This window comes from Myxine glutinosa, chromosome 1, assembly GCF_964187855.1.
Source record: "Myxine glutinosa chromosome 1, kmMyxGlut1.1, whole genome shotgun sequence".
NCBI classification, from domain to species: domain Eukaryota; kingdom Metazoa; phylum Chordata; class Myxini; order Myxiniformes; family Myxinidae; genus Myxine; species Myxine glutinosa.
In genome coordinates, this window is record NC_136261.1 from 247,159,547 (window position 1) to 247,183,812 (window position 24,266).

Sequence of the window (24,266 nt, forward strand, 5' to 3'; positions counted from 1 at the left end):
ATTCCACCGCTCCATGAAGGCCGCGCTCATGGCCAGCCTTCAGGACGGCGGTTGGGCCGACCGGCTGCCGTGGGTCCTTTTGGGCCTCCGCACAGCCCCCAAGGAGGACCTCCGGGCATTCACCGCCGTGCTTGTCTACGGCCAGGTGCTACGCGAGTAGTGTATATATGTTGCTTCTGGGACACTCTCATTTTCCCATTGACTTACATGTTAATTTTTCCCCTCCCTCATTGCCCCTAAACACCTCTATTTCTCTCACCCTGTTCTTTACGAACCTTCTAACCTTTTGACATGTTATCCTTATTCATTAGACCACTTAAACAATGGTCCTTCTGTGTGAACCTGTGATCCTTCTGACCTTATGGACCTTTTAACCTTTTACTCTTAATATCATCTGGTGAATCATCTTTGGCCCACTCAAACAACGACCCTACAAATATTTGTTTATGTGGGAAATAATTTAATTCTCCTACAACTCTCCTCACCGTCTAATACATCAACAAAAAATATGTTTGAGTTTGGTTCTTTCTCAAGATATTTTAACTGAGCTAAGATAAAATGGTAAACCTCCCTCAATGTTCTTGTTTGAGCGCCTCCAGTGCCACATACCATTTTAAAATTAAAGTATATATTTTCCTGGCAACCATCAAAGTTTTCCGTCCACTCAAAAATATTTCCATCTTTTTTACCCAATTCACCGGTATTTAAATTAATTCTCTTATTTGTTTTGTAAATTTTTTTACCAGTTGTCTTTTCAATTATACCTATTTGATATTTTTCACATTCGTTATGTGTTTACCATTTATATACCAAGGTTGATTACACCTCCACTCTTTAGTCTGGTTGGTACTTGGTTCTATCATTTATATAATAGTAAAAAGGCGGCGGTAGCCCGTTAAAATCCCTAACCCCCCTTTTTAACTTATCACTTATATACTTATATAACCATAAGGGAGACTATCAATTCCATTTTCTAAAATAAACCTCTTATCATCAAAAGCCCCCAATGCTTTCTTATTCACCTCTTCTGAATATAATTTATGTTTATAACTTCTTATTCCATTAATCTTTCTAAACTCTTCTTTCTTTGTTGTTAAACAGTTATAATAATCCTTAAAGTTTATTGTTTCTTTAATGACATTTTTCTTTATGCCTTTTAACTTCTTATCAGTTTTTTCAACGTTATTCACAATGTATTTATAAGCATAAGCCTTAGACCTCAATCCCACAAATTCACTCATGACATTTCCTCCTAATTCATCCTTAAACTTTCCAATCACCTTTATATTTTTAGAAGAGAACAACTCACTCTCTGGACTGTAATTACTAGTGTCATAGATATTAATGTCCTTTTTCATGTCTGAATAAACATCATCAGTATTAATTTGCAAAATAAAACTATCTGTATCCATATAAAGTAGATTAACATCATTTTGATATTTCTTCCTCAAGTTATTATAAAAGTAATCATACATTAATGACTTTGATAAATCAAGAATTGATGTTCCAATATAAATAGGTTTGTTCATTTCAATACTCTCTTTAATCAAATGGATCGCACAAAAGTTCTCAGTAAAGACCTCAGCTCTAGTAAAACTCGGTCTATTAATTAATTTTGATGCTTGTTCCCAAGATGTTGATAGTCTGTGATATTTTGTCTTTTCCTCACATTCTCCATGGTCTTACCAAAGACCGCATTATTCATCAATTTATAAAAGTCTTTCTCAAAATCTGTTTTTGACTCTGTTCTTCTTTGTGTATTAAAATCAATGTACCCCTTCAACCAATGACTTTGATTGAACTTTAGAACCCTATGGATCTTCTCTACTCTTAGACCTTTTGATAAATATTGTCGCAAATTTCTTTGGTGTAGAACATAATTTTTCTTGTTATATAATGTAGTAAGTAATTTTTCTGTTGATTCACCTATATTAAATGATTGTTGATAATCACTTAACCACTCCTTCTTTGGACTTTCCTTTTCACAAGCAAATGGGAGATCTTTGTGTAGGTTATGAAGTTCCTCTGGATATTTCAAATCGACCTCAAAATAATAACCAACCTTTGAATCATCCAATTCTTTTTGTGTAGAGATACATACATCTTGTAAAACCTTTTTGTAATCTTTTTCCTTTACCCATCTAAGTTTTCCATAAGGAAGAGCCTGAGACATTGCCCAGCCATACAGGTTGTTCGCATCATAATACATCAAGTAGGAGCTCTCTACCGATGGATCATAATTTGGAATGTACTTGTTATTTGCTTTAGCATATCTCTTTGAACAGACTTGTGAAATTCCTCCTCTCTTTGCCTTTTCAATCATCAAAAGCATATCAACATCGGTTATCAAATCCAAATCTTGTTTTGTCATTTTTAACATCGCGCTCCAAGCCAATCCAGGAGCAGTGTAATAGTGAGCAGGATCCAATCCATATCCAGAATGACAGATTGTTCTGAAAGCCTCAAACACATCAGCCAACAAAAGCACATCAGTTTTGAGGTACAAATCGTGATACTCACCAAGATTCTTAATGTTATATTTTTTCCAAACATTTTGTGCGTGTACATAATCTTTATCAGATATATGACTATTATTTAATTTGTTATAGAAATTTTCTTTTAAAGGAAGTTGTGTTTCATTGAATCTCTCAAATGAGTCCATATAGTCATAGTAGTCCATGGGCCAGACCAGATATCGGTACCACCCGAGGTGGCAAAAGTTCCATGGTGCCAATTTATTTGTTACACCCATATAAGTAAAATAATATGTGATAGCAATTCCAAATGGGTAGCTTTTTCATTTTTCTTGCAGGAAAGCTGTTTTTGCATTAATCGCGATACCGCAACTCCGCGCTGTTGTTACTAGTATCATCTTCCAAATCATTTTTTTAGCTGAATAGACAATGTAACATGCTTAAATATCTTAGCAAATGGATGTTTGTAATAAAGACATGTATGTTATACTATATAATACATATTCTTGTATTTATTCATGTGTGGAAACTAACTTTTTCTTCAGTTTTAGTGTCTTAGTTAAGAACAAAATATATGTTGGATGCTGGCAGTGTCCAGTTTTCTTCCGTATTCCGTATACTTGGCCACTGGTGGATACTTCCTGGTAGGTGAGGCAAGAACAAGAGGCTCTGCAATAATTATGTCTATTTAGTTAAGCAGAAAATATATGACAGATATGTAAAGTGCTGATTTCCCCTCATCAGTGGTGATATACATTTGCAGCCTGGTTAGAATAAGTCCAGTCATGAATGCTTGATTTGCTTTCAGATATCAGTCCACTGGTTTCACCAGTCTAATTAAGTGTAATTAAATATAATTAAGGACTGGCAGACTACTAATTTGTGCAACATAGTAATGTGGATTGATAATTCTATGTTGCAGGTGAAAACTGACTGAACATGGCCTCTGACGGAGCAAGCAGCCTGCCACTAAAGCGGCCACGAGTGGAGTGCATCATCCACTGTTCCAATGACAATACAGACAAGCTGGTTTCACTACAAGACATTGACTCATGGAGAACATTGCTGAGGGCAGCCCAGATCAGAAAACATGCAGCAATTTTGAAACTAGCTACGAACCTTCCTGATGGACAGATTCCAACAATCCAGTACCACAGAAAATGTCGCAGTCTCTTCACCATGAAAAGACATCTTGATGGCATCCTCAAATGTGCCAGTGCCAGTGAACCTGCTCAAGACACAGGATCACAGAGAGCAGCTAGACAATGTGCAAGCACATCAAGGACTTATGAGGCAGAGTGCATTTTCTGCCAGAAAGACACCAAGTATGCTAAAGGACAGAAGACGAGAGAAATCCTCATACAATGTCGAGAACTGCGAGCTGACGCCACAATCAGGAATGTAGCCATGGAGAAAATGGACAGCAGAATCCTTGCCATAGTCAGCAGAGACCTGGTAGCTGCAGAAGGTCACTATCATAGGTCGTGCTATCGGTTATATACCAAAAGAGAGGTTCGCAGTGGACAGGATGCAAGCCAAGATGATGATGCTGAAGCTCAGTATGGCGCTGCTGTGGATCAGGCCTACAATGAGCTGTTCCTGTTCATCAGAAGGGAGCTTTTTGGCAATCCTCAAGTGATGACAATGACTGATCTCTCTTCTAGACTGGTGGCTTCAATGAACTCTCTTGGTATTGCCCATGTAAGGGAATCAACCAAGAAACACATACGACGGAAACTGGAAAGCGAGTTTGCAGACTCCCTGCACATCTTCTCTGAGGGAAAAGGGAAACTCCTCCTGTTTCCAGACAACCTGTCCATATACGAACTTGCCAAACAATACCAATCGCTACAAGCAGAGCTGCATACTCAGAAAGGCCTCCATGCTGAAGATGTGGTCTCCAAAGCAGCCCTGAAAATGAGAGCCGACATCAAGAACCAAGATGCCCCTCAAGCCTGGCCACCGGAAGTCAAACCAGAAGCAGAGGACACTACCATTCCAGAGTCGGTCATGGTCTTCCTGTGCTATCTACTTACAGGTTCCAATGACCCTGATCATGCATCTCAAAGAGTCCAGCGGCTTCTGTGTTCACTCGGCTATGACATGGTATATGCTGTAACACGTGGACTGATAAAGCCCCCGAAGCACATCGTTCTGCCATTCGCTATCAAGTCACTGACCGGGAATGTAGAGTTGATACACATCCTCAACCGACTCGGCCATAGTGTGTCCTATTCTCAGATGGAAGAGATCGACACTGCTCTGTGTCTCCAAAAGCTCTCGCTATCAGGGAGTGATGTTGCCCTCCCAGGTAACATCCATCCTGGCATATTCACAACCTTAGCCTGGGATAATATCGACCGTCTGGAAGAGACCACCAGTGGAGAAGGAACATCTCACAGAGTGAATGGGATTGCCGTACAAGCAAAGCCAATCACCCCAGTGTCCACCAGAACCATGCTGACTGTAGGAAAAACAAAGCAGAGAAGTATTGATGCACCACCACCAATGCTACCAGCATACAACGCTGGACAACGAGTGGGACCACCACAGAGCAAAAGTGCAGATGCTGACACTGCAGCTGAGACTCAGCTCGCCAAAGAGAAGAATCTTGTCTGGGTCATGGCACGCATGTCGCAACAAGAAGAGCAATCAATCAGCAGCTGGACAGGCTTCAACATCCGGACTCGAGATGACGTGACAGTCATTCCAGACAATGTAGGCTACCTGCCTACCATTAATGCTCCAGCGACACAAATGTCGACTGTCAATGAAGTGCTAAACCAGTCACTGAACATCATGCACTCCTTGGACCTGACAAAGATTGTCTGTGTCTTTGACCAGGCACTGTATGCAAAGGCTGTGGAGATTATATGGAAACACCCTGACAAGTTCCAAAACACCATCATCACCAGGCTCGGAGTATTCCACACCATCTGCACACTGATGGGAATAATAGGGAAGCGATTTCAAGATGCTGGATTGCGAGATCTCTGCATCGAGTCTGGTGTGATCGCAGAAGGTTCCATTAATGGTGTCATGGATGGCCGCAAGTACAACAGGGCAGTCCACCTACACAAGAATGTCTATGAGGCACTCACTCGACTGGCCTGGAAGGGTTTCCTCTCGTGGCTGGAAGCCACTCACGCCAACGATGTGGTCCACATGGATGAGACACTGAGGATCATTGACAGCCTCTGCAAAGATATCTCACAGGCATCCCTGAAGCAGGTCCTCGGTGACCGCTCATGCGCACGCATCATGGAACTGTTTGGAATATACCTCGAGTTCCTCAGAGGTGGAAACGGCAGCCTCTCAGCATTCTGGATGTCGTATCTGGACATTGTCGAGATCTTGCTGGGTCTCATTCGAGCATCAAGAGAGGGAGACTGGGTGCTACACCTGGCATCAATTCGTGCAATGATCCCATGGTGCTTCGCATATGACAGGCTGAATTATGCACGCTACCTCCCATACTACTATGCCCAGATGTCCCAGCTGCCCACCACACACCCAGACGTGTATGCTGAGTTCATGCGAGGGGGATTCTCAGTTCAACTCGGTCCCAACAACCCCTTCGGAAGAATCCCTGTCGACCAAACGACCGAAGAGACAGTTAACAAAGACACCCAGACGGCAGGAGGGACAAAGGGGTTCAGCTTGAAACCAGGGGCTGTGAGCAAGTACTACCTGACAGCTGAGTACAGGACCATGTATCTGAGAGCACTGAGGGACATGATAGGTCAGGGCAGTTCCAAACTGTCTCATCCAGATATACATGCTCCAAGGATCAGGAAAGACGAAACTGCTGTCAAGTCCCTCATAGATCTCATGGAAAACAACTGGCTGAATCCAATGTTCCCTGACAACACTGACCTGATTGGTCTGTTTATAGCTATTGTGGCATACATGTACTTGAGATGGGCTCAGCAGATGAGCTCAGTACAGCCTCTGGACTTTCTTTCCCTTGATTCAGAAAACCGTTTGATTAATATGTGTTGTGACCTTTTCATGTTGTGACATGTTTATGTGACAATTTCCATAACAATCACGTACGTGTATTATAGTAGCTGTTGTATTCCAAAATTACACTATGTGAAGATTGTATGTTTAAAATAAGACATAAAGCGATAATTTTGGGATCTACGTTGTCTCAGTACTTTCTGATTAATATGCCCAATTAGTCCATGGGCCCGTACCCAAAATTTCACACATGGACTAAATCAATCCGAACCGTCGAACGCCTTTTCACAGGGTGCGGGTATAAAATAGCTGATAACTACCACTAAGCTACCAGTCCAGAATTGCTATCACATCAGCATGTATCCCACATACATGCACCTTTCCAAAAATCATTACTAGAACTTGCCACCTCGGGTGGTACCAATTAGTGAAATTTCGGGTCCGGGCCCATGGACTATAGGGGTAAATTCCCTTTTGTGTTAGAAAATCTTTATCTAAAAAATACTCTGAAAGACATGGAAACTCTTTTAGATTTTGAACCAAGTTAGCCAATGGACTTGCCATGAATTTAAATGTATCAAGAAATCTGATATGAGTAATAGCAGATGTGTGAATTGTTTTTGTGAATGAAATGTATTTCTGATCCGTGTTTGGAATTGCTGAGATACTTCCAGAAGTCTTTGAGAGTTCCTTGATAAATAGATGTGTATCATAATGAGCGTTGTTATGAAGAAAGACAGGAATGAAAGAGGGGAGTTGATAATTAATATTACAACTTTGATGAGCCGGACCTCTATATTTACTAGTGAGATGACAATGGTCTCTAACCTTTAGACCTTCACCAATTTTCTCCTCACAAATATGACAGACATTGTTTTTTATAAATTCCCTTTTTTCTTTACTTGTTGAGGACATTGGTTTATTGGTTTCTCTCATTATCTTGGTTAATCGAACACAGTCTTTTTCTAGTAGTTTCACAAACTCCTCTGGGGTATTTGAGCCTCTATACATCTCTAACTTGTTATATTTATCACCAACGGATGATTTGATATAATAACAAAAACCACAAGGAGTATGTTTTTGATATTTATTTGTGTATGATTCTTTTGGATCTGGAGAAGTAGTATCAATTTTTTCTAAAATACTTTCAAAATCAGCATCTATCTATAATTCCACTAATCTCTGTGTGTATGTTTGTTTGTCTGTGACCGCTGTTTCTCGACAACCACGGGTCCGATATACTTTAAACTTGCCAGGTATATTGCTGGGGACCCGAGGATGTGCCTTTTCAAGGTTTCATATTAATCGGACAAGTAGTTACCGAGCTATGTCCAAAAAACGATTCAACCAATCAGAGAGCAGCGAGCTATCACGTGTGCCGAACAGACTCTGCCTCGGACGGCACATTTGAGAGCGTATTCATTTATTTCACGTTGGCAAACTATGTTGGCGTTAAACTATGTTTTAAAACTAATTAAAACTAATTTGCGATTCTTTTGCTTTCCTGCGCGTTTGACGTTTGTGCACGCTATGGCGATTTCTTTACCAAACTCTGCAAGCCGTTCGCTTTGGACCAAACCATTTCATGTAAATAGAGGGGGGGGATTGTCACCGTACTCGCAAGCCGTTCGCTTTGGACCAAACCATTTCATGTAAATAGAGGGGGGGGATATAATTTTAGATATAGATATAGTACGGGCATGCCCTAGTATATAACAAATGGATGTTTTATTGTTTTCTTTTCATCTTTGAATGTGATCTTTGAGTCTTTTTTAGGCATGTTGATTACCGTTGATTTATGTTCACCACAATAATTTGAATGTTTATCTAATCTTTCTTGTGGATGGAAGAAGTTAAGACAATGCATACAAATATATATTTTATTTGTTCTTTTACATACTTGTGGTTTTATTAATTTTGTAATATCTTTGATGTATGTATAATGTGAATTTTCGTCTGAATTAAAATATAGAAGATTAATATGAGTTTGTTTACAATTGTCAGAAAGCTTTAAAACCTGAATGTTGTTTGTTTCTGTTAGACCATAAACATTAACCGATAAATTATTCAACTTTTCAAATTTAGGAATATCATTTAAAGTCATCGGAAACTTTAGATCTTTCGTATTTAATGTATTCTCATATTTTTTATAATGAGATACTCTTTCATCATGAAAATGTGGAGGATGTAAGTGTGCTAGAATAGACCAGAGAAAACATTTATTGTCTTTATTTTTGATATTGATAACTGCTTTTCTATTTTTGATAACACTGGGTAAATCAATGTAAGAAGAAGCTTTTAGAGGATCTGATTTAAGAATATGAATGTCTATGTAAATAATTTTTCCTATATTGAATCCACTTCCTACGATTGAATTATCCACATCTTGCTCTTGTTTAATAAGTTCATCATAGACTCCTGATGTTTTAAAATCTTGATATGAAGATATAAAGTGTGGCTCAGTTCTCATGTATGGTGTATCTATAACTCCTTCGTCCTTTGTCATTTCTAATTTTACTCCCATATAAAATTTAAGTGGTTTCATTTCTTTTAGTGTTTTTTCAATCAACGTTTGAACAGCAGGTTTAACTATTTCTACAGCATCAACTATAGACTCTGGTTCAGGAGGTTTGAAGTTAAAGACTCTTATTTTAATATGTCCTTTGAATGCACCATCAGAGTTTTTAATAGTAAACAATTTTGACAAGTGTTTGTTAGTTTTAAGATGGGCTTTAAACCCCTTCTTGAGGATGGTTGTTTTACAGACCTTACAATGTTTTGTTTTAGGTGGAAGAGGGGAAAGTTTGTTAAGAATGTTGTATGTATGTTTTGCGGTGAGAATATGTTGTTTATAATATTTTACTTCCTTCTCGCAAGTATCACAATAAACCATATTTATAGCGTGAGAAAACGTGGTGTTTTATATATATCACTGTGCTTAAAATAAAACACTTTTGAGCTTTACAGCTCCGTTTTATATATATCGCTGTGCTTAAACTAAAACACTTTTTCACTCAGAATCATCTAAGTCATAACTATCACATGAATACTCAGAATCATACTCAGAGTCATCAATAAAGCTACTCTCATAACTATCATTTGAGCACAAACTATTAGTATCATAACTATCATCTGTGTTCAATGAAATACTATCATCACCATCGTCCGAGTTCAATGAAATACTATCATCACTATCGTCCGAGTTCAATGAAATAGTAAAATCTTCACTGCTGTAATGACTCATATTTAATTAGCAGAAAAAACCTTTCCATCTATACCAATATACTTTCTTTCATTAACGGATTCAATCTCTACATTTTTAATATCAAAAGTTATCTTTAAATAATCTCTAACTATCATAGAACGAAATGACATTTCACCAGAAATATTAACATCATTCATTTTACTTAGATCTACACCCTTTGGATTATTAAAGTAAATACAAATTTCTCCACGAGTATTGTTGATGGTCTTATCATTCTTTTTCAAAGTATCGTGGTCAATCACTTTTTCAAGCTTTGAATAAATTGCCAGGAGTAGAGGAGAAACTTTTGTTAGATTTACTTTAATGGATGTCTTTCCAGGTATAGTTAGAGCTCTTCCTTTAAATGAAATAGAGGGGCTCATGTTATTTTCCATAACTGGTTTTACCCAAAAATTTCCATATTTATCTTTGTTCAATTTAACATCTTTGACATATTTTTCTATATCTTTCACCGAAGTAGAGATTGATTGAAATTTGTCTTTTGTGCTTTGAAACATTGTATTTATTAATGAATAAACTTGCGTTTAGTTTAAGTAAAAATTTACTATATAAATATGATAAGTTCTGATAGTGTAGCAGCATAGCAAACCTGTTGTGCATTTTGTGATACAAGCACCAAATTTGGCACAAATGTACATTAATATGTTGCGAACATTTTCAGATATTGGGCCACTTGAAATTCCGTAATTTTTTTTTTCAAATTCTTTCAAATTTCGTAATTTCAAATTTTTCGGGTGACACCGTCACAATTTCGGTCTTCGAGGCCGGCCGATATAGTGGGGCGGCTTAGCCCAAATATTCAAAAGAATTGTGCATTTTGTGATACAAGCACCAAATTTGGCACAAATGTACATTAATATGTTGCGAACATTGTGTGGTCAGCAATGAAGACGAGAGTCTGAATTACATGTATGCAAAAGACCTTGTGAACCAGTGAAGCAAATACACGGGTAAGCATGAATTAAATCTAGGGCATGATATAATTTCCATGATGTTTACCTCTACACTCAATGGTGGAAGGAGGTAATGTTTTGATCCCAGCTTGTCTGTATGTCTGTTTGTCTGTTAGTCCACAAAATTCCAGACAAAGCTTGTAGTAGTGGTAGTTGTAGTGGTAGTGGTGATAACAGAAATTGTTATATAGAACTGAACTTATATTATTATTATATGCAGAAAATAACTTCATTTCTATATGCCCTGCAGTGGACAGGTTAATTGGTTTATGCACTGAAGGGGTCACCCTGGTGTGCACTGCTGTGTTCTGCCTCACTGAGTTGTTCAGGTATGATGTACTCAGCACAAGCTTCCGGTCGGCCCGGAGGTGGGGGTGCGGGGCCTGTCACGGAACGTCAAAACAAACGGCCTGCCGGGGCCGCCCAAAAGTCGGGCGTGAGGGGCGTGTCCACTAATGGAACGCCTCTCGCTTCCCAGATCGAGGGCCACGTGGTCAGGAGAACCTCATCCCTTCCGGTCACACTTTGCCTATCGGCCGGCCTCGAAGACCGAAATTGTGACGGTGTCACCCGAAAAATTTGAAATTACGAAATTTGAAAAAAAAAATTACGGAATTTCAAGTGGCCCAATATCTGAAAATGTTCGCAACATATTAATGTACATTTGTGCCAAATTTGGTGCTTGTATCACAAAATGCACAATTCTTTTGAATATTTGGGCTAAGCCACCCCACTATTATTGGCATCTCCCTTGATGAAGCTGATTCTGAGGGCCTTTCACTCTCTCTGCAGGCAGGTTCGGTTGTCTTTGTGTTCTACTGATTCCTCTCTGGTCAAGCTCCTACAAAAAAATAGTTGGTGGGTGAATTCAGTCAGATGATATGAAAATCTTGTTCAAATTTGAAGTCAATCAGATGAAAATTGGGGATTTTATTAATTTGAAAAAGTGGTTGACCTTTGGCCGATGTTGGCCTTTTGGCCTACACTAATCTCAAAAATAGTTAGTGGTTGAATTCAGTAAGCTATGTAAATCCTAATCAAATTTAAAGTCAAACGGATGAAAATTGATGATTTTAGAAATTTGAAAAAAGGTGGTCGACTTTTGGCCTATGTTGACCTTTTGGCCGACGCCGATCTCAAAAATTGTTGGTGGTTGAATTCAGTTAGCCGATATGAAAATCACATTCAAATTCCAAGTCAATCGGATGAAAATTTAGGATTTTAGAAATTTGAAATTGTTGTTGACCTTTTGGCCTTCGCTGATCTCAAAAATAGTTCGTGGTTGTATTCAGTTAACCGACATATAAATCCTCTTCAAATTTCAAGTCAATCGGATGAAAGTTGAGGATTTTAGGAAAAATCTTTTAAAAGTGGTTGACCTTTGTCCAATGTTGACCTATTGACCTTTTGACCTCAAAAATATAAAGGAGTTTTTCGGACCACGAACTCTACCATTTGGTGAAGTTTTGTGAAGATCAGTTAAAAACTGTAACCTGTAGTCAAGTATAAGTGAGCGAACACACAAACCAGTGATCAACAAACTTGCAAAAAAAAAAAAAAAAAAAGCCCAAGTAACAAACATGTTATGTCGAAGTGCAGATTATTAACTTTTTCCATCCCGATTTACACACCTGTTACGGATCGTTGTGCAGGTCTGACCCCATCCTCTTCGCACCAACACTCGTTTAAAGGTATATCGGTGTTTTGCATGAACAGGACCAGAACCTTCAAAGTTATGAAACAATTAGAACTCATTTCCAAAGACCTTTCGGCACGCTCAAAGTGCAAAATGGAACATCCTTCTCAAAATGTAACCACGCTGGTCATAAAAACACTTTTCAAAGAAAATCAAAATATATTTATCATCAATCGCTAGTCTCGTGAAAACGACCTGAGGGCTGGAAGGTGAGGCAGCATCTACCTCTGGCAAGGGATAGGTATCTGTTTCGACCTCGAATGGATCACTGTTATCCAAGGCCTAAAAGAAGCACAAATACCAGAAGATGGATTACCGCACGTCGACCCAGTCTCACATCACGGATAAACATACCAATGGCAATACTGCATCTGTACTTCGTAACGATCGCACGTACGTACCATGGGCCTGCGCCCAAACGATCACACACCACGTGGCAATTAAAAGTACACCAAGCGCTGTAAACACGACACCGGACCGAAACGAGGACGAAAAGAACGCTCACCTCGCAATTTCAAGGAAAATAAATTTAAGAGAAACCAACATGAGGTTAACCGCACACTGCTGTTCGCACCGATGTGACGAATCTGGAGATTGGAATAAAAACACCTTCTTTGAACGTTAAGATATGCTTTGACCAAAAATATTTTTCGGGCGATGTATAGGCAGAGAAGCGCTACCTCGCATGCTCCCGGAAGTTAATTTTTTTATGAAAACTGCTTGAAAATCGAAATGCCAGGTGGGTGGAGTCAGCCTTCCTAATAATGACGTCGTTGTGGGTGGAGTCAGGCCAGCTGGCCATCCAATGGGCGGAAAGACAGACACAGTTGGACAGAAAACTTCTGCTGCTTTAATATAGACAAACACAATTGCTTGTTTTAGAACGTTAACTGTTCTTGTTTAAAATGAAACTTATTTGTAAATGCTATAACATTCACATTACGTATCGATAATAACGATTATATTAAATCGCGGCGTTACGCGCGCTGCTTGCGAGCAAGGAGGAAGTGGACAATCGGTAACTTATAAGCGTCTTTATTTCAGGAGCTCACTGTAACACTAGCGCGCTCCGGGCTGCGCGCCCCGTGTATATCCTCAGGCCACGCCTACCCCTCAGGCGTGGCCGCCGCCCACTTGGTGCACGGAATGATGTCACCACGCCAGTGGGCTTTCGTGTCCACCACACGCGCCCCCCCCAGAATTCCCGCGCACCTGGAGGGCCAGTTTGCGGGGCAAATGGATCACCCGGTCGAAGCGCCCCCTGGCGATCGGCGGCGTCCAGGGTGCAGGGATGCCAGGTGGGATGCCCCTGGCTGCCCCTGGGATGGGTGCAGGACCGGGGGGCGGCATGGCAGCGGGGCTGGGCGGTGCCGGGGGTCCGCCCGCAGGGGGGCGGCCCCGACGCGGGGGTCGGGCCACTGGCGGTGGATGGTCCACGTCGAGGTGGGCCAGCTTGAGGCGGTCTACAGAAACGCGGTCAGGAGTACCGCCGATGTCCAGGGTGAAGTGCTTCGCCCCGGTCTCCAGCACGCGGAAAGGCCCGTCGTACGGGGGCCGCAGTGGTGTCTGGTGGGCATCGTGGTGGACGAAGACGTACTCCGCCGTGCGAAGCTCCGGGGCGACGTGCGTCGGTGGGTGCCCGTGGCATGCCGTTGGCACCGGGGCGAACCTCTGGGCGGTCTCTTGCAGAGCGGAGCGCTGCTGTGCATGCAGCGGTCCCACCCCAGAAGTGCCTGACCATGGTGCCGTGGAGTCTGGGAGGAACTCGCCCGGCACCCGCAGCGGTTGCCCGAAGACCAACTCCGCCGCGGATGCGCGCAGGTCCTCCTTGGGCACCGTCCGGAGGCCCAGCAGGACCCAGGGGAGCCTGTCGACCCAGCCGCCGTCGCGGAGGGTGGCCCGGAGCGCGGCCTTCAATGAGCGGTGAAATCGCTCACACAGGCCGTTAGCCTGGGGGTGGTAGGCCGTGGTTCGGTGCAGCCAGACCCCGAGCCCCTGCGCGACCGCCCCCCAGAGCTCCGAGGTGAACTGGGGGCCGCGGTCGGACGAGATGTCTGAGGGGACGCCGAACCGGGCGACCCAGGTGGCGATGAAAGCCTGCACGACGTCCGCCGCCGTCGTCGATGCCAAGGGCACGTCCTCCGGCCACTGGGTGGTGCAGTCCACCATGGTGAGGACGTGGGTGAAACCCCGCGAGGGGGTCAGAGGTCCCACCAGGTCCATGTGGACGTGGTCAAACCGGCGTTCCGGCACCGTGAACGGGGCCAACGGGGCCTGGGTGTGCCGGTGCACCTTGGCGCGCTGGCACGCGAGGCACGTCTTGGCCCAGCCGCGGACGGCCTTCCGGAAGCCATGCCAGACGAACTTGTCAGCGATCAACCTTTGGGAGGCCCTCGCGCCCGGGTGGGACAGGCCATGGATGGCGTCAAACACCTGGCGCTGCCAGCCGCGGGCACGATGGGGCGAGGCTGCCCGAGATAGACGTCGCACAAGAGGGCAGCGCCCGCGCCGTCGAACGGCACCTCGGTGACGCGGAGGCCCGTGACGGCGGTCCGCAAGGCCTGGATGTCGGGGTCAGCGGCCTGGTCCGCTGCCATCCGGGCATAGTCGATGCCGAGGTGGACTGTGTGGGCGACGGCCCGGGAAAGGCAATCCGCCACAGGGTTGTCCTTCCCCGCGACGTGCCGGATGTCCGTCGTGTACTCGGACACGGCCGAGAGGTGACGCTGCTGCCGGGCCGACCATGGCTCGGTGACCTTGCCCATCGTGAAGATCAGCGGCGTGTGGTCGACGAAGGCCGTGAACGCACGGCCCTCGAGCAGATGGTGGAAGTGCCTGACCGCCAAGTGAAGCCCGAGAAACTCGCGGTCGAAGGTACTGTAATGGCGTTCGGGCGGGCGAAGCTGCCGGCTAAAGAACGCCAGCGGTTGCCAAGCTCCACGCACCCATTGCTCGTGTACCGCGCCCACCGCGTAGTCCGAGGCGTCGGTGGTGAGGGCGATCGGTGCATCGGGCGCTGGGTGCGCGAGCATGGTGGCGTTAGCCAAGGCGAGCTTCGCGCCCGTGAACGCCATGTCCATCTGCTCGGTCCAGGTAACGTCGCCTTTGCCCGGCTTACCTCGGAGAGCTTCGTGCAGGGGGCGCAGGAGCTGGGCGATACGGGGCAGGAACCGATGGTAAACGTTCACCATGCCCATGAACTCCTGCAGCCCTCTGATCGTGCGGGGGCGCGGAAACCCCTTCACCGCCTCCACCTTGGCCGGCAGGGGGATGGCTCCGTGCCTGGTGACACGGTGCCCCAGAAAATCGATTACGGCGACGCCGAACCGGCACTTTGCGGGGTTCACAATCAGGCCATGCTGGCCCAGGCGTTCGAATAGCGTGCGGAGGTGGCGTAGGTGCTCTTCGCGGGATGCGCTGGCGACGAGGATATCGTCCAGGTAGACGTAGACAAAATCCAAGTCGCGCAGGACGCTGTCCATCAGTCGCTGGAACGCCTGAGCCGCATTCTTCAGACCGAAGGGCATCCGCAGGAACTCGAAGAGTCCGAATGGCGTGATGACCGCCGTCTTCGGGACGTCCTCCGGCCTGACGGGGACCTGATGGTAGCCGCGTATGAGGTCCACCTTCGAGAAGAAGGACATGCCCGCCAAATGGGCGGAAAAGTCCTGAATGTGGGGGACGGGGTAGCGGTCGGGAGTGGTGGCGTCATTGAGACGGCGATAGTCCCCGCACGGTCGCCATCCCCCGCCGGGCTTCGGCACGATGTGCAGCGGCGACGCCCAAGCACTCTCCGAGCGCCGAACGATGCCGAGTCGCTCCAGGGTAGCGAACCCCGCTTTTGCCACCGCCAGCTTCGTCGGCTCGAGGCGGCGTGCCCGGGCGTAGACCGGTGGCTCGACGGTGGGGATGTGATGGGCCACCCCGTGCTTGATGGCCCCCGCCGAGAAGGTGGGCCGCGTGAGGGCCGGGAAGCCGGCGAGGAGGCGGGTGAAGTCGTCCGCTGCCGGAAGCGTACAGATCAACGTGGCCGGAACCGAACCGTTCGGCAAGCCGCTCGGCGAGCCGCTCGTTGAGCTGCTCGATGAGCTGGGCAGCGCACAAGCGAGTGAGCTGAACGTCTCGGCCTGGACAAGACGTCTGCGCTTTACATCGACCAGGAGCCCATTAGCGCACAGGAAGTCCTCGCCAAGCAATGCCATGGGCACGTCGGCGGTGACTAACGTCCATCGGAAAACCTGCCCTCCGAACCGCAGAGAGAGGCAGCGTTTTCCGTACGTACGGATGGGCGTCCCGTTCGCGGCAAGCAGCGCGGGGCCCCCGCCCGCGGCGTGCTTGTCTGACGTACCGGCGGGAACGACACTCACCTGCGCTCCTGTGTCGCACAGGTAACGGCACCCGGATAAGGTGTCCGTTATGAACAGCAGGCTGCTCGAACGGCCGGCGCTCATCACCACTATTGAGCGCCGGCCCGGGCGTTTCCCGACCTGTTGAAGGAGCATGGCGGATGACACTGCCGAGCCTCGTGGCCGAACTTGGCGTGGAACCAGCACCAGGTGGTGGAGCTGGAGGAGCGCGGCTGGCTCCGCCAGGCCGGTGGAGTTGGCGGTTTTCCCCGCAGTGGCGGTTTTCGCCGCGGCGGTGGGCGGGGCGTGGCGGCAGTCACGCGGTGCGTATCAGCATGCTGCGTATGCTGTGTAAGCTGATGCTGTGGATCAGCATCATCAGCAGCATCAGCCTCGAGGTCCGTGACGGCCGCACCGACTCTCGCCCGCGTGTCCGCAGCCGCGAAGTACCTGTCCGCCTCAGCTGCCAATGCTCGGGGTTCCGTTAGCACGGTCCCGGCCAACGCGAGGCGAACCTGCGCTGGAAGTTGGCGACGGAAAAGCGCCCGGAATAGAGAACCGGGGGCTTCGTCGCCCAACAGTGACAGCATATGGTCCATTCGGACCGACGGGCGCGTGTCGCCGAGCTCGGGGAGATCCAGGAGGCGGTCGGCCCGTGCGTCGTCCGTGAGGCCGAACGTGGCTAGGAGTAGCCGCTTGAGTGCCTCGTACTTGTGGCCATCCGGTGGGTGGCGAAGGACGGACACAACTCGAGCGGCCGTGCCGGGCCCGAGGGAGGCGACGACGTGGCAGTAGCGCGTGTCGTCGCCGGTGAGGTGCCGAAGCTGAAATTGGGCTTCGGCTTGGATGAACCAGACTTCGGCCTGGGCCTCCCAAAATTCGGGAAGTTTGATGAAGTTGACCATGGCAATGGCGTCGTGTGTGGAAGGATCGCTCCGGCAGATCCAACGTCGAGGGTCACCAGTAAAGCGCGGCGTTACGCGCGCTGCTTGCGAGCAAGGAGGAAGCGGACAAGCGGTAACTTATAAGCGTCTTTATTTCAGGAGCTCACTGTAACACTAGCGCGCTCCGGGCTGCGCGCCCCGTGTATATCCTCAGGCCACGCCTACCCCTCGGGCGTGGCCGCCACCCACTTGGTGCGCGGAATGATGTCACCACGCCAGTGGGCTTTCGTGTCCGCCACAATATCGTCCTGCAAGTCTTCGTTGCCGTCCCTGGCTGCTGTCACCCACTTATTGTGTGTGTGTCTGTGTGTCTGTTTGTCTGTATGTCTGTGCTTGTCTGTGCCTTCACCTCGAAAACATAGGCTTTATCCCAGTGACTTTTGTGCATTAAATAAATTAATGTGCCCATGTGATGTGCCTGTACGTAGACATGCCTGTGTGTGCTCGTACCAAGACGTGCATGTGTGTGCTCGTAATAAGACGTGCATGTGTGTGCTCGTACTGAGACGTGCATGTGTGTGCTGATACCAAGACGTGTATGCGGGCGCCATCTTTTCTCGCACATCCTCGCACCTCGCACATTTATAGCTCTGAAACTGCTCCATGGAAGAAATTGAGACCTGGCTCCAGGGTCGGCGTCATGGGGGGGGGGGGTCATTCGTGGGCCATGCCCCCCAAATGAGTTATTGTGCCCCCCCCCCCCACAGCAAACTTTGCGTTTCATTCATTAATTTATATTTATCATGTGGAGCTCTGCTCGCACGATAAAGCCGGACAAAATGGACGACACCAGGAACGAAGTTTCACTGAGCTGTTTATTCCAGCTCAACTCGAAAGAACTCAAAAGCACTGAATGGCCCGTTAACACGGGCGGCAATTTATATCAAAAGTTCACCACACAAAAGCCACGCCTCTCAGGCGGGGCGTGGTATGCAAATAAGGCAGCCACGCCTCTCAACAGGGCGTGGTATGCAAATCGAGAGTCCGCCCGGGCAAGGCAAGTCCGGACACGTCCGGGCGAGTAACCGCCCGCCGGTTACATCATCGGCCGGTGCAAGGTGATTGTGTCATGCTTCCGGTAACTGCTACATGCGCTCCCCCAGAATTAACTTGCACCGGGAGAGTCATTTTGAGGGGGGTCTTGATGACCCGGCCGAAACGACCCCTGGCGATTCGTGTGGGGGTGGTCGGTGGCGTGGCGGTGGATGGTCGGGCGGGGGGCTTGGTTGACGGGGGATGGCCCCGTCGTGGAGGAAGTGCCAACCGTGGAGGTTGGTCGAGGTCCAAATGGGCCAGCTTGAGGCGGTCCACGGAGATGCGGTCCGGTTTGCCGCCGATGTCAATGATGAACGACTTGTCGTCCCTCTTCAGGACCTGGAAAGGTCCATCGTACGGCTGCCGGAGCGGTCCCCGGTGTGCGTCGTTCCGGATAAAAACGTACTCCGCAGTGCAAAGTGCTGGGGGGACATGGGGTTGGGGGCAGCCGTGGTGGGACGTGGGCATGGGGGCAAATCTCCTGGCGGCCTCCTGGAGGACCGAGCGTTGGCGAGCCGCGGACTAGCGTCTGGTGGCGTCAGGGATGAAGCTCAGCAGTGGAAGCCTGGAGGTACTCTTTTGGGGCCGTTCGGAGGCCCAATAGGACCCACGGGAGCCTGTCGGCCCAACTGTCGTCCTGGAGGCTGGCCCTGAGAGCCGTTGGATTGGGGGTGGTAGGGCGTGGTGCGGTGTAGGTTGACCACCAAGGCCTGGGCGACCGCGCCCAAAAGCTCGGAGGTGAATTGCAGGCCTCTGTCGGAGGAGATGTCCGAGGGGGCGCCGAAACGGGCAATTCAGGTGCCCAAGAAGGCCTGCGCCATGTCGGCGGATGTTGTTGATGCCAAAGGGATGGCCTCCTGCCACCTGGTGGTCCTGTCCACCATCGTGAGGAGGTGGGTGAAGCCCCGCGAGGAGGGAAGGGGTCCCACCAGGTCCACATTGACGTGGTCAAAGCGCCGCGCGGGCACATCGAATGGTGCTAACGGGGCCTGGGTGTGCCGGTGGACCTTCGCGCGCTGGCAGGCGACACAGGCGTTGGCCCAGTCGCGGACGTCCTTACGGAGCCCGTGCCAGACGAACTTTGCTGCCACGAGCTTCTGCGATGCTTTCCGGCCTGGGTGGTAAAGGCCGTGGAGGGCGTCAAAAATGTGCCGCTGCCATCCGGTGGGCACGATGGGGCGAGGTTGGCCCAGGGAAACGTCGCACAGGAGAACTGTGCCTGTGTCCTTGAAGGGGACATCGGCCAACCGCAGGCCTGTGTCCGCTGTCCGGAGGGCTTGCACCGTGGGGTCGGCGGTCTGGTCGGCCGCCATGCGGGCGAAGTCCACACCGAGGTGGACGGCGTTCGCGCCGGACCGGGAGAGGCAATCGGCCACAGCGTTGTCCTTGCCTGCGACGTGCCGGATGGCCGTCGTAAATTAGGACACGGCGGAGAGGTGGCGCTGCTGGCGGGCCGACCATGGCTCTGCAACCTTGGCCATGGCGAAGACCAGGGGTTTGTGGTCCACAAACGCCGTGAACGGGCGGCTCTCTAAAAGATGGCGGAAGTGGCGAACGGCCACGTAAAGGCCGAGGAACTCGCGGTCGAAAGCGCTATACTTGCGCCCGTTAGGGCGAAGCTGCCGGCTGAAGAAGGCCAGCAGTTGCCAAGCCCCGTTCACCCACTGTTCATGCACGGCACCCACCGCGTAGTCGGAAGCGTCCATGGTGAGGGCAATGGGTGCGTTGAGCGCCGGGTGCGCCAGCATGGTCGCGTTGGCGAGGGCCAGCTTAGCGCCTGTGAACGACTCGTCCATCTCTTTGGTCCAGGTGACGTCGTGCTTGGCCGGCTTGCCCTGGAGAGCTTCGTACAGGGGGCGCATGAGTTGGGCGGCGCGAGGCACAAACCGGTGGTAGAAATTTACCATCCCCAAAAATTCCTGTCGGGCCTTGCTGGAGCGGGGGCGTGGGAAACTTGTGACTGCCTCCACCTTGGTAGGCAGCGGGATGGCCCCGCGCTTCGTGATGCGTTGCCCCAGGAATTCGACGGCCGTTACGCCAAACTGGCATTTCGCCAGGTTGATGATGAGGCCGTGCTGGCCGAGGCGCTCAAAAAGCGTGCGCAGGTGGATGAGGTGCTCCGCCCGGGAAGTGCTGGTGACGAGAATGTCGTCCAAGGAGACGAAAAGGAAGGTGAGGTCGCGCAGCACGCTGTGCACCAGCCGCTGGAAGGCCTGGGCCGCGATCTTAAGGCCGAACGGCATGCAAAGGAACTCGAAGAGGCCAAAAGGTGTAATTACCGCCGTCTTCGGCACGTCGGCCGGCCGGACGGGTACCTGGTGATAGCCCCGAATGAGGTCGACCTTGGAAAAGATCACCCGCCCCGCCAAACGGGCGGAAAAGTCCTGTATGTGTGGTATCGGGTACCGGTCGGGGTGGTGGCGACATTGAGGCGGCGGTAATCGCCGCATGGTCGCCATCCGCCACCCGGTTTGGGCACGATGTGCAGGGGTGAGGCCCACGTGCTATTCGAGCGCCGCACAATGCCCAATCGCTCCATCGCGTCGAATTCCGCCTTCGCCACGGTGAGTTTGGTCGGGTCGAGGCGACGATCCCTGACGTAGACCGGTGGACCTGTGGTCGGGACGTGGTGTTCGATGCCGTGTTTGATGGCGACAGCGGAAAACGTCGACTGCGTGAGGGCGGGAAACTCGGCGAGCAGGCGGGTGAAATCGTCCGCGGCCGGGAGCGCGCAGGCTAGCTGGGTTGGTGCGGAGCCGCTCAATGAGCAAGCGAGCGAGCTGAAGGTCTCCGCGTTGATGAGCCGACGCCATTTGATGTCCACCAAAAGCCCATGCGCGCATAGAAAATCTCCACCCAGCAAGGCCATGTGCACGTTCGCCGTGATGAAGTCCCACCTGAAGCGCTGGCCCCCGAAGCAGAATGCGACGCCACGCGAACCGAAGGTGCGGATAGAGGAGCCGTTTGCGGCGACCAAGGCGGGGCCGCAAAGCGCGGCCTGTTTGTCCTGTACCGAGGCGGGTATCACGCTCAGCTGGGCGCCGGTGTCGCACAAAAAACGCCGCCCGGACGCTGTGTCCATAATAAACAGAAGGCTGCCTGAATGGCCGACGCTCATGGCAGGCAGCGAGCGCCGGCCTAGTCGTTTCCCGACCTGCCCAAAGTGCACGGTGGGCGGCACGTTCTAGCCTTCTGCCCGAACCCGGCGTGGTAGTAGCATATGGTCCGCTCTGGTGGAGGCTCCGACTGTCACGTCGGGTTCGGTCGACGGGGCGTCGCGGCGGCCGCTGCCGCGAGTGGCGCTAACTCGGCCGGTGGTGGCGCCGGTCGTGGCGCGAGCATTGCCTCGGTCGGACCAGGGTTCCAGGCGGCCGCTCCGACGTGTCGCCTGGCTGAGAAAAATTTATCCGCCTCCTTGGCCAGGGCGCGAGGGTCCGTGATGGGCGAATTAGCCAAAGCTAATCGTTCCTGCCTGGGTAGCTGCCGGAGGAACAGCTCGCAGAAGAGGAAATCTGGGCTGTGGTCACCGAGTAGAGCAAGCATGTGGTCCATGCATTCGGATGGACGGGCCTCACCCAGCTCCGGGACATCGAGCAGTTGTCGCGCGCGTTCGGTCTCTGTGAGTCCAAACGCACTGAGAGGTAGGCCTTTGAGCGCGCCGTATTTGTCGGCGTTCGGCGGGTTCTGTAGGAAGCTCAGGACCCGGGCAGCAGTGGAGGCGTTGAGCGCGGAGACCACGTGGTGGAAGCGCGTCGTGTCCTCCGTAATGTTCCGCAGGGCGAATTGAGAAGCCGCTTGGGCGAACCAGACAGCTGCGTGCGATTCCCAAAAGCCAGGGAGCTGCAAAGCTACAGATGACTCCATCGCCATGTTCTTAAAAAGGGGTCACCAATTGTGGAGCTATTCTCGCACGATAAAGCCGGACAAAATGGACGACACCAGGAACGAAGTTTCACTGAGCTGTTTATTCTAGCTCAACTCGAAAGAACTCAAAAGCACTGAATAGCCCGTTAACACAGGCGGCAAGTTATATCATAAGTTCACCACACAAAAGCCACGCCTCTCAGGAGGGTCATGGTATGCAAATAAGTCAGCCACGCCTCTCAATGGGGCGTGGTATGCAAATCGAGAGTCCGCGCGGGCAAGGCAAGTCCGGACACGTCCGTGCGAGTCCGGGCAAGTAACCGCCCGCCGATTTACATACCACGATCATCGGCCGGTGCAAGGTGATTGTGTCATGCTTCTGGTAACCGCGACAATCATATTAAAAGTGAAAATCTTTTCGCTAAATGAAATGAAATAAAAACAAAAGTAAGAAAAGAAAAAACATACCCTGTTGGTGATATTTGCATCAGGTCACATTTGAGGAAGTAGTGTGCTCATTGACGAGGAGTTTAATAAGGTGTGGGACATGGCCATGGCTAGCAGCGCATCACTGAGACACGCGATCCCCAAACGGAGACGCAAAGCGAACACAAATATGGATGAATATGTCGTTATGGGAACTAGAGTACACAGAGATGATGACGAAAAAACAGAACTTCAGAGACTGCACCACAACACTATTGATTCAGTGCTTGGAGAGATGGATCACAGATTCAGCGAGCGGAGCTCACACTTTGCTGGTGCACTTGTTGCACTGAATCCAGAAAGTGATACATTTCTTGATGTAAAGGCTGTGAAGCATATTATGGACCTGTCACGATCGCCTATAATTGAGATAGAGTACGAAGTTGCAAAACAGTTTTTCAGCTCACAAAAACAATCACAGCCAATCGATGGGGATTGGACTACACAGCACATCCTCGCAAAGTACCACACACATCTGATCGGAATGCCCAGTGTACTGACTGCTTTCAAACATGCCTCTGAAGGAACTGCGCTCCAACGCGAGTCGAAAGAATTGACGCGACCAAAGACGGAATTCGTCCGAGTTGCTTTATTGAAACAAAACAGCTCAGGTATTCTGACAAGCCCGTTTTTCGGGCAACAATATATATACACATTTATGTCGGGAAGTTTGCCCGGCAAAAGCTATACCGGGCATGCCCGGGTATCAAGGGCGAGCCTTGGAAAGGCGAGTCTGGACCTGCCCGGGCGTGTTTGGCTGCGGCCTGGCAAGTCGAGGCTGGGCATGCCCGGACGCTCTGGGCGAGCCCTGGAAAGGCAATAGCGGGCATGCCCGGACGCTCTGGGCGAGCCCTGGAAAGGCGATAGCGGGCATGCCCGGACGCTCTGGGCGAGCCCTGGAAAGGCGAGACCGGGCGTGCCCGGGAACAGTGAGTCCGGGCATGCCCGGGAAAGGCGCGTCTGGCCGTGTTCTGGCCGGTGCAAGGCGATTATGTACATCCAGCGGTAACCGCTACACCTCAACATTTGGCGCCTCCACAGCAATGTGCGAGAATTCATTCTCCACTCTGAGAAACGTATTTTCGGACAACAGACACGCAATGCTCCACAAAAGAAAGGCCCAGTTGGTTCAGCTAGCGTTTGAGAGGGACCTAACCCGAAAATGCACAACTGAGTGGAAGGACACCATTCTGAGGAGGTTCAGCACCAACACTCGCCGCCTGCAACTCTTCTGAAGGTA

General features: G+C 49.3%; 2 protein-coding genes and 1 long non-coding RNA gene across 3 annotated transcripts in view; 1 reads left to right on the forward strand and 2 right to left on the reverse strand.

Annotated features, from left to right (window-relative positions):
• The window catches only part of LOC137436199 (uncharacterized), a 33,972-nt gene extending 21,105 nt beyond the window's left edge, over positions 1-12,867 (reverse strand). The window contains exons 1-3 of the mRNA XM_068129941.2: positions 12,753-12,867; positions 12,547-12,633; positions 12,287-12,380 (exon numbers count right to left, since the gene is read on the reverse strand). The gene's annotated coding sequence lies outside the window, so the exon portion shown is untranslated. The remainder of the gene's footprint in view (positions 1-12,286; positions 12,381-12,546; positions 12,634-12,752) is intronic.
• Positions 1-24,266, reverse strand: part of LOC144894068 (uncharacterized) — a 247,101-nt gene that overhangs the window by 102,622 nt on the left and 120,213 nt on the right. The gene's annotated exons all lie outside the window — the stretch shown is intronic.
• Positions 1-24,266, forward strand: part of LOC137436167 (uncharacterized) — a 149,736-nt gene that overhangs the window by 66,251 nt on the left and 59,219 nt on the right. The gene's annotated exons all lie outside the window — the stretch shown is intronic.